Here is a 12,787-nt window from a genome sequence, read left to right as displayed (position 1 = left end):
GAGTGAAAATATCAGTCAAGTTCATAGAGATATGCTAATCATCTAGAATAACACAATTGAAATATATATATATATATATATGGTAAAACATAGAATGTACCATTAACACCACAATACCAGTAGGCAAGGAAATAGTTTCTTTTATTAATACCAAAATCAACATGAGTAAAATAACAATCATCTAAGTACTTATAGAAGGGTCAGTTGGTTGGAAACCAACTAATGCATTCCTTAACCTCCTAACTACCCAACTTGACTAGCTTAAACAAGTACTAAACATAATAGTTACTTTATTCTGATTATAACACCCCCCCCCCCCACCACCCCTTTGCCCAAAAAAAAAACCCATCATCTTCCAAACAACCGCTGAACAAGAAAACAACAAGAAGAAGGATGGGAGGACATCCCAGTGCTTAGAGTTCTCCATAGCTACTGTAGGTCTTGATCAACTGTGTTGTATGGCAATGTGGTATGGCCTAGGTGTGTATATGAACTGCCACCATATGGCCTTGAGATGCTTCCCACCTTGAGTATGGTTGTCTTTCTTCTTATTACCTCCTGTCATATGGATGCCTTTTGCCAGAAAGACACTTCCTACGTTACCTCTCATATGGATATCACTCGTACGGATGAAATTCCCTGTATGGGTATGCTTTTTGCCTCCTCCTTCTATACAGATATCATTTCTTCCTTTCATACAGATACCTCCTCCTATGTGGATGCTTCTTCCTTTTGTACAGATGATGTCTTAGGTGTTTCTTCCCTTGTCTCTAGTATGGATGCCTCTTGTACTCCCTCTATTGCCTACTATATGGATGCCTCATGTATTGATAATGTCCATCTAAAAATGTCCTGCCATAATTCTCCTTCTACTTTTGGTACGAATGCATGGCGTACTTCCTCTGTTGCCTATCATATGGAAATCCCATTTACTAGCCTTTGTCATACAGATACTTTTCGTATGAGTAGTGAATAGGGTATTGTCTTCTATCCGTACTTCTCCTTCTCTTTCTTTTAAGTTGTCCCTTTAAGGTTTTTCCCCTGAGTTAGTGCTACTTGCAATTGGGGTAGTGTTTCTATTGAATCACCTATTTTCACTATGATAGTAGTTTTTGATACTTTCTACACAATATTTATTATACCCTTACTGGAAGTAGGCTTTTCTATCTTTGTCTTGCCTTCCTCTCTCATGCTATCTCAAATAACTTTCTCTGCTTCCTAAAATATTTCGGTCTTCATAGTGGTATCTAGACAGGTTAATTTTCTAGATTGCATCCTAGTGATTGCAAGAATTTCACCTTCTAACTCTTCAATGTGTAGCATATTTACCCCTTTCTATCTTGAGCAATTTGCATCCTCATGATTTCTTGGCCCACACCATTTACAAAGAATTCCTCCATTTTGTCCATTGTCACTTTGAAAATCTTGTGTAAAATGTCCCCATTCATTGCATCTCCTAGATTGTATCATCAACATCCCCTTGGAATCATACTGGAGTGGATGTTGTGGTGTGTTTTTATTGTTTTTTTTGTTGCTATTATTGTTACTTACTCTCATGTTATTTATGTATCATTCTAGTGAGGCTCCTCTATTTGTGTTCTTTGGTGGAGTGGAGGGGGGTGTGGATTTCCCCTGTTGGGTCAAGAATAATTGAGCTCTCCTTGTTTTTAAATTATAGGGGCAATCTTTAATTGCATGCCCCAGTACTTGACAAATCTCACAAAATGCTTTCTTTGGGCATGCTCCTTTTGTATGGCCTTCTTTTTCACACTCAGTGCACCAAAGTTCTCTCCCTTCTTTCTTTTCTTCTTTACTCCTTGCCTCTTCCTTCATGAATCCCCTTAGGTCTTTTCTTAGGGCTTGAATTATTATGGATTCTCCTTGACTCTCCTAAAAATTTTCACTCGCACTTCCATGTCCATGGCATAGGCACATGTATCCCCAAAGGTTGATGATGGGACTATCTTCATCTTTTTCCTAAGGGATGGTGCTAATCCTATGAATCATCATCATTTCCTTAGTCCATCTATTGGCTTGTTGTCTAGTTTCCCTATCAACTCTTTCATTTGTCTGCTATAGGCTTTGATGGATTCACTCTTTCCTTGTCGCGTGTTATAAATCTCTGTTACTATTTCATTATCATCCCTCACAAGTCTAAATTTTTCCTTGAAGGCTATGTAGATATTATCCCATGTTTTTTTCTTTGATGCCTCCAAATCAATATACCAATCAATGGCAATACCCCTTAGTGTGGCCATGAAAGATTTTAGCCATTTTGTGGTATCATTTTCTCTGTTCACTTGCCATATTGTTATACATATTTTAAAGTGGTGGACAGGGTCCTCCAAGCCATCCCCTACGAACCTTGGAAACTTTTGTTTATCTATTGCCATTATTTGGTCTTTTTCCCTCCTGGTGGAACACTTCTTCCTCCTGATGGAACTCTTCCTCCTGATAGAACACTTCCTCCTAATGGAACCCTTCCTCCACATAGAATGTACCATTAACACCACAACACTAGTAGGCGAGGAAATAGTTTCTTTTATTAATACCCAAATTACCATTGAGTACAATGACAATCATCCAAGTACTTATAGAATGGTCAGTTGGTTGGAATCCAACCAATGCATTCCCTCACCTCCTAACTACCCAGCCTAACTAGCTTAAATAAGTACTAAACATAATAGATACTTTATTTTGACTACATCTACTCCCCTCTCACCCCTAGAAAAAAGAAGTCCTCTTCCAGATGATTACTGAATAAGAAAATAAAAAAAAGAACTTTGACTTCAAGAAGAAGGATGGTAGTACATCCCTGTGCTCGAAGCTCTCCATAGTTGCTGTAGGTCCTGATCATTTGTCTTGTATAGCAATGTTGTATGGCCTAGGTGTGTATATGAACTATAACCATATGACCCTAAGTTGTTTGCTGCCTTGAGTATGGTTGTCTTTCCTCTTATTACCTCCTATCATATGGATGACTTTTCCTAGACAAACACTTCCTGCCTGACCTCTTGTATGGATGTCTCACGTACAAATGACCTTCCCTGTACGAGTGTCCTTTTTGCCTCCTCCTTTTGTATGGATACCCCCTCCCATGTAGGTGCTTCTTCCTTTTGTATGAATGATGTCTTAGATGTTTCTTCCCTTGCCTCATGTATAGATGCCTCCCATACTCCCTCTATTGCCTATTATATAGATGCCTCATGTACTGAAAATGTCCATCTAAAAATGTCCTACCATACTTCTCTATTTGCTTTTGGTATGGATGCATGGTGTACTTCCACTACTACTTATTGTATAGAAATCCCATGTACTAGCCTCTAACATATAGATGCCTATCATATGGGTAGTGAATAGGGTATTGCCATTGTCTTATATCTACTCTTCTCCTTCTCTTTCTTTGAAGTTTTCCCCTTTAGGTTTTCCCTTGAGTTAGCACTACCTGCAATTAGGATAGTGTTTCTAATGAATCACCTATTTTCACTGGGATAGTAGTTTCCAATACTTTCCACACAATATTCATTACACCCCTACTCAAAGTAGGCTTTTTTGGCTTTGTCTTGCCTTCCTCTTCCATGCTATCTTGAATGTATTTCTTTGCTTCCTAAAATCTTTCTCTCTTCATAGAGGCACCTGGATAGGTTAATTTTCTGGCTTGGATCCTGGTGATTGCAAAGATTTCGCCTTTTGGATCTTCAATGCCTAGCATATTTATCCCTTTCTATCTTGGGCAATTTGCATCCTTGTGATTTTTTGGCCCACATCATTTATAGAGCATTCCTCCATTTTGTCCATTTTTGCTTTGACAATCTTGTGCAAAATGTCTCCATTCATTGCATCTCCTAGATTGTATCATCAAAATCCCCTTGGAATTGTACTAGAGTGGACATCGTGGTGTGTTGTTATTATTTTTTTGTTGCTATTATTATTACTTCCTCTCCTATTAATTATGTATCCTTTTGGTGAGGCTCCTTTATTTGTGTTCTTTAGTGAAGTGGAGGGGGGTGTGGATTGCCCCCCTTGGGTCAAGAATACTTGAGCACTCCTTTTTTTAAAATTGTAGGGGCAATTTTCAATTGAATGCCCCAATACCTGAAAAATCTCACAAAATGTTTTCTTTGGGCATCCTCCTTTTGTATGGCCTTCTTTTTCACACTCAGTACACCAAAGTTCTCTCCCTTCTTTATTTTCTTCTTTACTCCCTACCACTTCCTTCATCAATCTCCTTAGGTCTTTTCTCAGGGCTTGAATTATTTTGGATTTTCCTTTGCTCTTCTTAGAAATTTCACTCGCACTTCCATGCCCTCTTACCTTGGAAGTTTTACTCTTGCTTTCTATGTCCATGGCATGGGTACATGCATCCCCAAAGGTCGATGGTGGGACTATCTTCATCTTTTTCCTGAGGGATGGTGTTAATCCTTTGATGAACCATCATTTCTTTAGTCCATTTGTCGGCTTGTTGTCTAATTTCCCTATAAACTCTTTCATTCTTCTCCTGTAGGCTTTGATGGATTCACTCTTTCCTTGTCATGTGTTATAAATCTCTATTACTATTTCATCATCATCCCTCATGAGTCTAATTCTTCCTCAAAGGCTGTGCAGATAATATCCAATGTGTTTTTCTTTGCTACCTCCAAATCGGTATACAAATAAGTGGGAATACCCCTTAGTGTGGCCGGGAAATATTTCAGCCATTCTGCAGTGTCATTTTCTTTTTTTGCTTTCCATATTTTTGTACATATTTTATAGTGGTGGATAGGGTCCTTAGAGCCATCCCTTGTGAAATTTGGCAATTTTTGTTTGTCTATTACCATTATGTGGGCCTTTTTCCCTCCTAGTGGAACACTTCTTCCCGATGACATTCTTCCTCCTGATGGAACTATTCCTCCCAATGGAACACTTCATCCCAATGGAACTCTTCCTCACGGTGGAACTCTACCTCCTAATGGAACACTCCCTCATGATGGATTACCTCCTCCCAATGGAACACTTCCTCTCGAGGGAACACTTCCTCCAGATGGAACTCTGCCTCATGATGGACCACTTCCTCTCGATAGAGAACCTCCTCTTGAGTTGAATATTTTTGTCGACAAGGAGCTACTAAAAGTATCCTCTTCTTCTTGACTTTTCTCCAATCAAAGATCTCTCCCTCCAGGTGTCTCTGGATTTATGTATCCCAACTTCCTCGCTAGTGTCTCAAAGATTACCAAATTTTCTATACCTTTCTATAACTTCCCAGGCCAACACCAGATCACGTGACAACTAATCTTACATGGTTATTTCCTCCTCTTCCTATGACTATTTATTACTTGGATGAGTGGTACACCCATTACTCCATCTTGCTGACCTCTAGGTTTAGACTTAGGCAATGGCTCCAAATATGTAGAGTGGGAATATCACTCAAGTTCATAGAGATATGATAATCATCCAAAATTAACTAAACTTGCTAATGGAAAATTGTAGATGTGAATGACATCATACTTTTGATTTGATAAACTTGTGAATGACAATCTAAATCAAGAATGCATGTGCAATCACATTCTATACACAAGGACAATAGGTGAAGTTGAGAAAATGCACCACGTATACATTTATTTAATAGGCCTTTTAAGTTTTAAAAATTATAGAACATCATGAACATTTAATAGGCCTTTTAAGTTTTTAAAGTTTTAAACAAATATATAATTATTATTTCCTTAATTAAAGAAAAATATAATGACTTATATTTTTGGAACTTAATATCAAATACAATAATTTCTAAAGTATTCAATTTGAAAAAAAATCAATTGATTTACTTGCCTCATTAATAGATCTAGTAGAAGAACCTTGTGCACTCATTGCTCAAAGTCATTTAGCCATGGTTGTATAGCCTTGTCTATAGGCTAATTTCTAGTCCTCTTCATAAGTTGTTTTTTATAACTCCCAAAAAATCTTAAGTCTACTTGGTGTCTTTAGGACCTTGGTTCCTATGGACCTAAACTTGAATATTTTTCAAGTCTTAAGCTCTTGTGATGATATTATAGTATGGTTATAGAAAACCCTTATTTCAAGGGTTTCAAAGGCAATGACAATGATTCTTTCACCAATGGTTTCATACTACACTTTGAAATTGCTCCTCTGAGTTATGAACCCTTGACATCCTATTCTTTCATTTCCCAGGAAAGATTGGCAAGTACCAATCCTCTATTCACACCAAATTTCAATTCAAGCTTTTATTGCACCTTGCCAAACCTTTATTACTTGCCTAGGGCTCACTTGAAAAATTAACTAATTGACTTGCACAAACCCCAAAAACATTATTTACATATTATACAAGGTCTATTACTTGATTTCCAAGATCCATGGTTTTTTGACCAAGGAAGTTCAAGCCATAGCCATTTTAGTGCTGGTAAATGAAAACTAGACAACAGGAACACAATTTTTAATTAATTTTATTAAGCCTAAAAAATGAGTGCTCAAAAACAAAAAAAGTATGCAAAAAATCAATACATGGTCCTAAGAGACTAATCCATCCAAAATAGTAAGTTATTCAATCCAAATTCTTGATCTAATCTTTCAAACCATGTTTTATGTCACACAATACACTCCTTTAGAATGTGTTGTTCGTAAATTCAAGTGTCCAACCCTTGACAATGATTTGGAAGGTCTTCTTATAGACTCCCCTAACCACCCTACCCTATTTTTTGACCCATAACTACCCATGTAGTTCATTTTTCCAAACTACGCAAAAAGTTGCTATGCAATCTTACAAAAATTATAAAGTTGTCAATGAGCAACTTTTCGACAACTATTGCAATTTTGCAAATTGAGCCTTTAGACCTAAATAGTTTGTTTTCAACCTTCCTAGAATGGACCTAAAACACTTAAGGAAAAAATTTGAACAAATTTGCCCCCTTTTTAGGCCTTTTTCAATATTTTCCCTCATTCAGCAATTTCTAAGAAACTTTTGCCTATCAGGGCCTAATTGAAAAAATTTGACTCATATTCATAATCCTAACTATTCAAACCTCCTAAACTTACTTGGGGACTTTATTCCTAGTGCTTACTTCCTCAATGGTTTCTTCAATCATCTAAAAACCAAAAATGAGTTAGGGTTTCTCCTTTACCCCTAGGTGCTCCTACACCATTCTCCCCCTATAAGAATAAGTCTAAGGTACTGCTATGGAGAGGAATTCCTTGTTAATGCCATGCTTCTAAAAATCACTCTCAATAATCCAAGTAGCCTTAGCTTCAGGTGTATCCAACCATTTCACTAGATGTTCCTTATAAACCTTATTCCTTGCACTCTTCTTCACCCTAGAATCGAATATCCTCTCCACCTATGGTTTATTCTTTTCAAGTACTTGTAGGTATGAGATGCCCTTTCTTAGATCCTCCTAATACTCTACTTCAATCACCCTAGGTCCCTTATATGGTATTAGGTTTTTGACATTAAAGATGGGAGAGATAGCCATGTCCTTGGGTAAGTCTACTTTGTAGGCATTGGGTCCATACTTCTCAAGTACCTTGCATGGCCCAATCCTCTTCATCTGCATCTTACTTGGGATGCACTTTTGTAATCTAGCCTTGTTCAGATAAATGATGATGAAATCTCCCACTTGAAATTGTAACTCTCTTCTCCCCTCATCCTTCTTCTCTTTTAGTTTTTGATTTTCCTCCACCAAGGTTTTCTTAACCTGGTCATGCACTTCTTTCATGGACTGAATAAAGTCATCAGCATGCCCACTAATGTTGGCATGGCCTGGTAAGTCTCTTAGCTCCATGATTCCCCTTCGATGAGTCCCATATACTATTTGGAAAGGGCTTATCCCTTTTGTTTTATTCTTACTATATTATTGTAGGCAAATTTAGCTTAAGGGATGGCTTTCTCCCAACTTTTCCCATACTCCTTGGTAAGACACCTTAAGAGGTTGCTAAGGACCCTATTAATGACCTTTGTCTCACCATCTATTTGGGGGTGGTAGGAAGAAATATGAGCTATATTTTTTCCAATCCTCTTCCATAGGGTCTTCCAAAAGTAGCCCATAAAATTGAAACCTTTGTCAAAAACTATGCTCCTTGGTAAGCCATGTATCGTAACCACCTCCTTGAAGAATAGGTTGGCAATATTGCTTACATTATGTGTTGTCTTGCATGGAATGAAATGGTTCATCTTGATAAACCTATCCACCACAAAAAAAACACTATCTAACCCTATCCTTGTCCTTGGAAATCCCACTATGAGGTCCATGCTCATGCATTCCAAGGCCTATTATGAATGGGTAGAGGTTGGGAGAGTCCTGCATTAGAGGAAGTCCTCTTTTCCTTCTAACATATGATACACTTCTCAACATACCTCCTCACATCCCTTTGCATCTTTAGCCAATAATATAAACTCTCCACAAGGTCTAAAGTCTCAAGTTAAGACCAAATTTTCCATTCATACATCCATTGTGTTTCTCTTGTATGATATTCTCCCTCGTATATGCTAGGCCATGAAAAATTCTTACCTCAATAGCAAATCTAGGAGTAGGCCAACTCAAGATTGCCTCCACCTTGTCCTTTTCCATCTTTAGATTCCCTTGGGATACTACAAATCCAAAATACACTAGCTCCTCCTTCATGAACTCACTATTTTCTAGGTTTACTATCAACTTTTGCTCTTGGAGTTTACTTAACACTATTTCTAGGCATTTCATATGCTCCTCCTTTGTCTTTTTGAAGATGAGGATGTCATATAGGTACACAACCACAAATACTCCTATGTATTCTTTCAAAACCTCATTCATCACTCTCATGAAGGTACTTGGTGCATTGGTAAGGCCAATTGGCATTACCAACCACTCATAGAGACCCTTGGTAATCTTAAATGTAGACTTCCACTCATCACCCTCTTTCATCCTAATCTAATAATATCCACTTTTGAAATCAATTTTGGAAAAGCACCTAGCCCCACCTAGACAATCCATTAGATTCTCTATCCTAGGAATAAGAAGTTTATACCCAATTGTGATTTTACTTATTTCCCTAGAATCAATGCACATTTTCCACCTACCTCATTTTTAGGTGCTAGGACAATTGGTAGGACACATGGACTGATACTCTTTCTAATCAACCCTTGAATGTTGTTTGGCAGTCATGCTCCTAGTATGAAGTCAATATGATGACTTATGGCTCTCTTAGGAGGTATTTTTGGTGGTGCTTCATTAGAAATTATATCCTTGAAATGATCTAATAAGTTGTGTACCTTTGTAGGTATAGGTGTTTGTGAAGATAAATTCTCCTCCTTGGGCTTCACCATGATGGCATACCCTAATCCTTCACCTTCCTTCAATATCTTGAGGAGCTCTTTCCCACTCATCAACAATATTTTCCTAGTAGCCTTCTCTACCTTTTCTTCCTCCACACTAGACTGTATCCTATAGGTGACCCCATCCTTCTTGAAAGAATAATTATTTTCCTTCTGATGATGTACTGTCTCCCTATCAAACTGCCAAGGCCTTCTTAACAATAGGTAGTAAGCATCCATGGGAAGCACATCACATAGCATCTTGTCTTGATACTTACCAATGGTGACGTCTGCCCATAAATGTTCATTCACTAGGATGTTCTTCCCTTTGTTCAACAAAGTCACTCTATAAGGACACACACGGGTATCTTTGTTAATCCAAGTTTGTGCATGGCTTCCTCTAACATTACATTGTCAGTAAACCCTAAGTGTATGATTACTTTGCATACCTTACATAGTATTTTGCAAGTAGTTCTAAATAGTGCTCTTCTCTACTTGGGTTCGTCCTTTATAGGTTCCTTAACCAAGACTCTCGTTAACGTGAGATTTTAACCTTTCTCTATGTCAAGGTTCACTTCACCTACCTTTTGACTATCTTCCTCTTGGATGTATGTTATTTTGTTCTCTCCATAGGATGATGATGACTTCTCTAGAAATCTATAGTAAAGATGACCCAACTTGCCACAATTATAGCACTTCATATTGTTGAAGTGTGAGCCTCTGTTGTTGTTCCCATATCTACCTATGCCTCCATTGTTGTATCATCTTCCCCTACTAGAGCCTCCCTTTGACTGGTCTCACTGGCCTACTCATTCCATTTGGAATCCCCATAGCCTCTCTACTCATTATTCCTTCCACTAGAGCCTCCTCTTGAGCCACCACTGAAGTCTTTACCTTTGCCTCGAGTTTTGGAATTTGAGTCCCATTTCTTCCTCCGTTTATCTTCCACTTTCCTATCCATCTAAAAATTAGCTCTACAATGTGGTGAGACTATAAAAACTCATCTCTTCTTGAATAGACCACTTAAGGCCATTTAGATACCTTTCCACCTTGATGATCTCTACCTAATATACCCTTGACCTTAGAGCCAACTTTTGAAACTCCTATGTATAGGTACTTCTGAAAGTCCTATGTATAGGTAGCCATATCAAGATCTTCCTATTTTAAATTTTTCCTCTTGTTGTGAATATGACTCTCATAGTCTTCTGGAAAGTAGTTTTTATTTCATCTTTTCCACCATAGCCTTCTAATTAGCTATAGGTTTCTTCCCTTCACTCTCTTTTTCCTCTTGTACAAACTTCCACCATGTCAGGGCTTGACCTTTTAATCTAGATTTTGCCAACCTTACTTTTTGAGCCTTTGTTGTCCCCTCACACTCAAATTAGTTTTCAATACTCTCAATCCATTCTAGGACCACCTCTACATTCATCTTTCCATGGAATAGTGAGACATTTTCTAGGTTCTTTCCTCCAAATGCCATTAGGGATTTGAGGAATGGTTCTTGTTCACCAAGTGGAGGATCTAGTCTAGATATTTCATCCTCCAAACTCACCTTCTCTTTACCCTTGCTGAAGTCTTCATCTTCCTTAGCTTGCTCTATATAATCCATCTCCTTTAGTTTATCTTTCATCTCCTCTATTGCCTCATCAAGAAGCCTAGTCTTCTCTTCTGTGAGCTTCTTTTTCTCATCTACTGCCTTTGCTAGCTCTACATTGGTAACCATCCTTAAAGATCCACTTAACTCAATAGAATACAACATACCAACACAAGCCACAATATTATGTCTTTGATACCACTTTGATGGGGAGCTTCTTCACTTTAGAGATTTCTTTCTCTTCCAAGGCTACTCCTTGCCTACTTAGGATTACTATCCCAAACCCCAACCTAGAGGAATCCTTCCCAATCCATTTTCACCAATAAACTCACCTATTAATTGAAGTTTCCATCCTCTACCTTCAGTTCACCAACTATGCACCATTTGACCTAGAGTGCCAAAACTTCACCAAGTGCACCTAGAAGGCCAAAATAAATTTTGAACCACTCTTATGAGGTTCTTGACACATTTCCTACCCTTCTACATCATTCTTTTGAGTTTCACACACCCACAACTCTAAATTGCCCTATTTTCCCTTGTAGGCCTAAGAGCCACAACTCTATAATCAAGTGTTCCATTTATGATATGATATAGGAAGAATGAAGAGATTATGAGCATATCCAAAAAAAATGGCAGTGAACAACACAAAGACCAAGGTTAAAGTACATGGTGCAGAATGTGAGAACAAGCTAGAAGAAAGATCAGTTGATTTCGATGCAAAGTGAGCACTGAAATATGCAGAAATGATGAAGAACATGGTCAAAGGTAGTGAAGTCCAAAATTGATCTCAGATCAATGATGCAAATCATCCAAAATTTGAAAAGATTGCATGATCACAACTAAAGTTAAGGTTTCGAAGGAGAGAATATTTATTGTCATGGCTATTGGTGTTTCAAAACTACCTAGCAACAAAAAAATTGATACCAGAATTCTAAAAATTAACGTGGTCTAAGTGTTAGCAACCTCCTATAATCAACTAAGGATACTTCAGATCTAGATCCAAATTCAATAGAATCAAAGGGATTCTCTACTCTTTAGGTTCTACAAAACTGAGGTGAGTGGACCTAAGGGATATATAGATATATAACTAGTTTATGGTTCTTGATTTCAACATATATTTATTAACATCATCTTTCTTCTTCATTTATATCCCTTAAATAATCTTTGACATTAGCAACTAAAAATGACATACAAGAGATTATTGCAAACAAGTGTTGAACAACAGTTTAACTCTTCATAAAATAAAATAGAGATTAATTTGATTTATATTTTTGCTCTATGCAACCCCATGAGCTCAACAGTTTGCATTCTAAGCAGTGATCAGTGCCTTATCCATTGGTACACAAAAATTCACACTAGTTAAACTTGATGTGTTCAATTGCCTTAGAATTGAAACTCTCAGTAGTTAACTCTAAAATCTCTTCTTATGAAAATCCTCCCACACACCTAGAAAACCTATCAATTCAATGAAAGCATTTATTTAATTCTTTGAATTAAGAGCAATTAATGAATAGACATACAACCCATCCAAGCTACATTAAAATGAAAGAACATTATTCATTCATTCTCAAATCTTTAGATATATGAAAAGGAGACAAAATGCAGAGACACAGATATTTATAGGACCTTCCTTTTGTATTTATCTTCTTTGAAAATAATATATTACTAGCATCAAGTTCAAAATAACTCAATATTAAACACCTAATCCTTCCATGTTCTAATTACTCTCAAATATGCAAAGATGAATACATCAAAAAAATCACATATAGACTACTGGACCAACTACCAAAATATCCTAAGACTCAAATTATACAAAATTCAAACCCTTTCTCTAGCCTTGGGATCTCAATTATATAGCATGATATGCAACAAGCTTCAAGCTTAGAGAAGAAAGATAGTTGTCCTTAAGATAAAAAAAAAGT

This window comes from Cupressus sempervirens, chromosome 1 (assembly GCF_028749045.1).
Source record: "Cupressus sempervirens isolate cs-2001-9-10 chromosome 1, ASM2874904v1, whole genome shotgun sequence".
NCBI classification, from domain to species: Eukaryota; Viridiplantae; Streptophyta; class Pinopsida; order Cupressales; family Cupressaceae; genus Cupressus; species Cupressus sempervirens.
Note: the sequence above shows the minus strand (reverse complement) of the source record.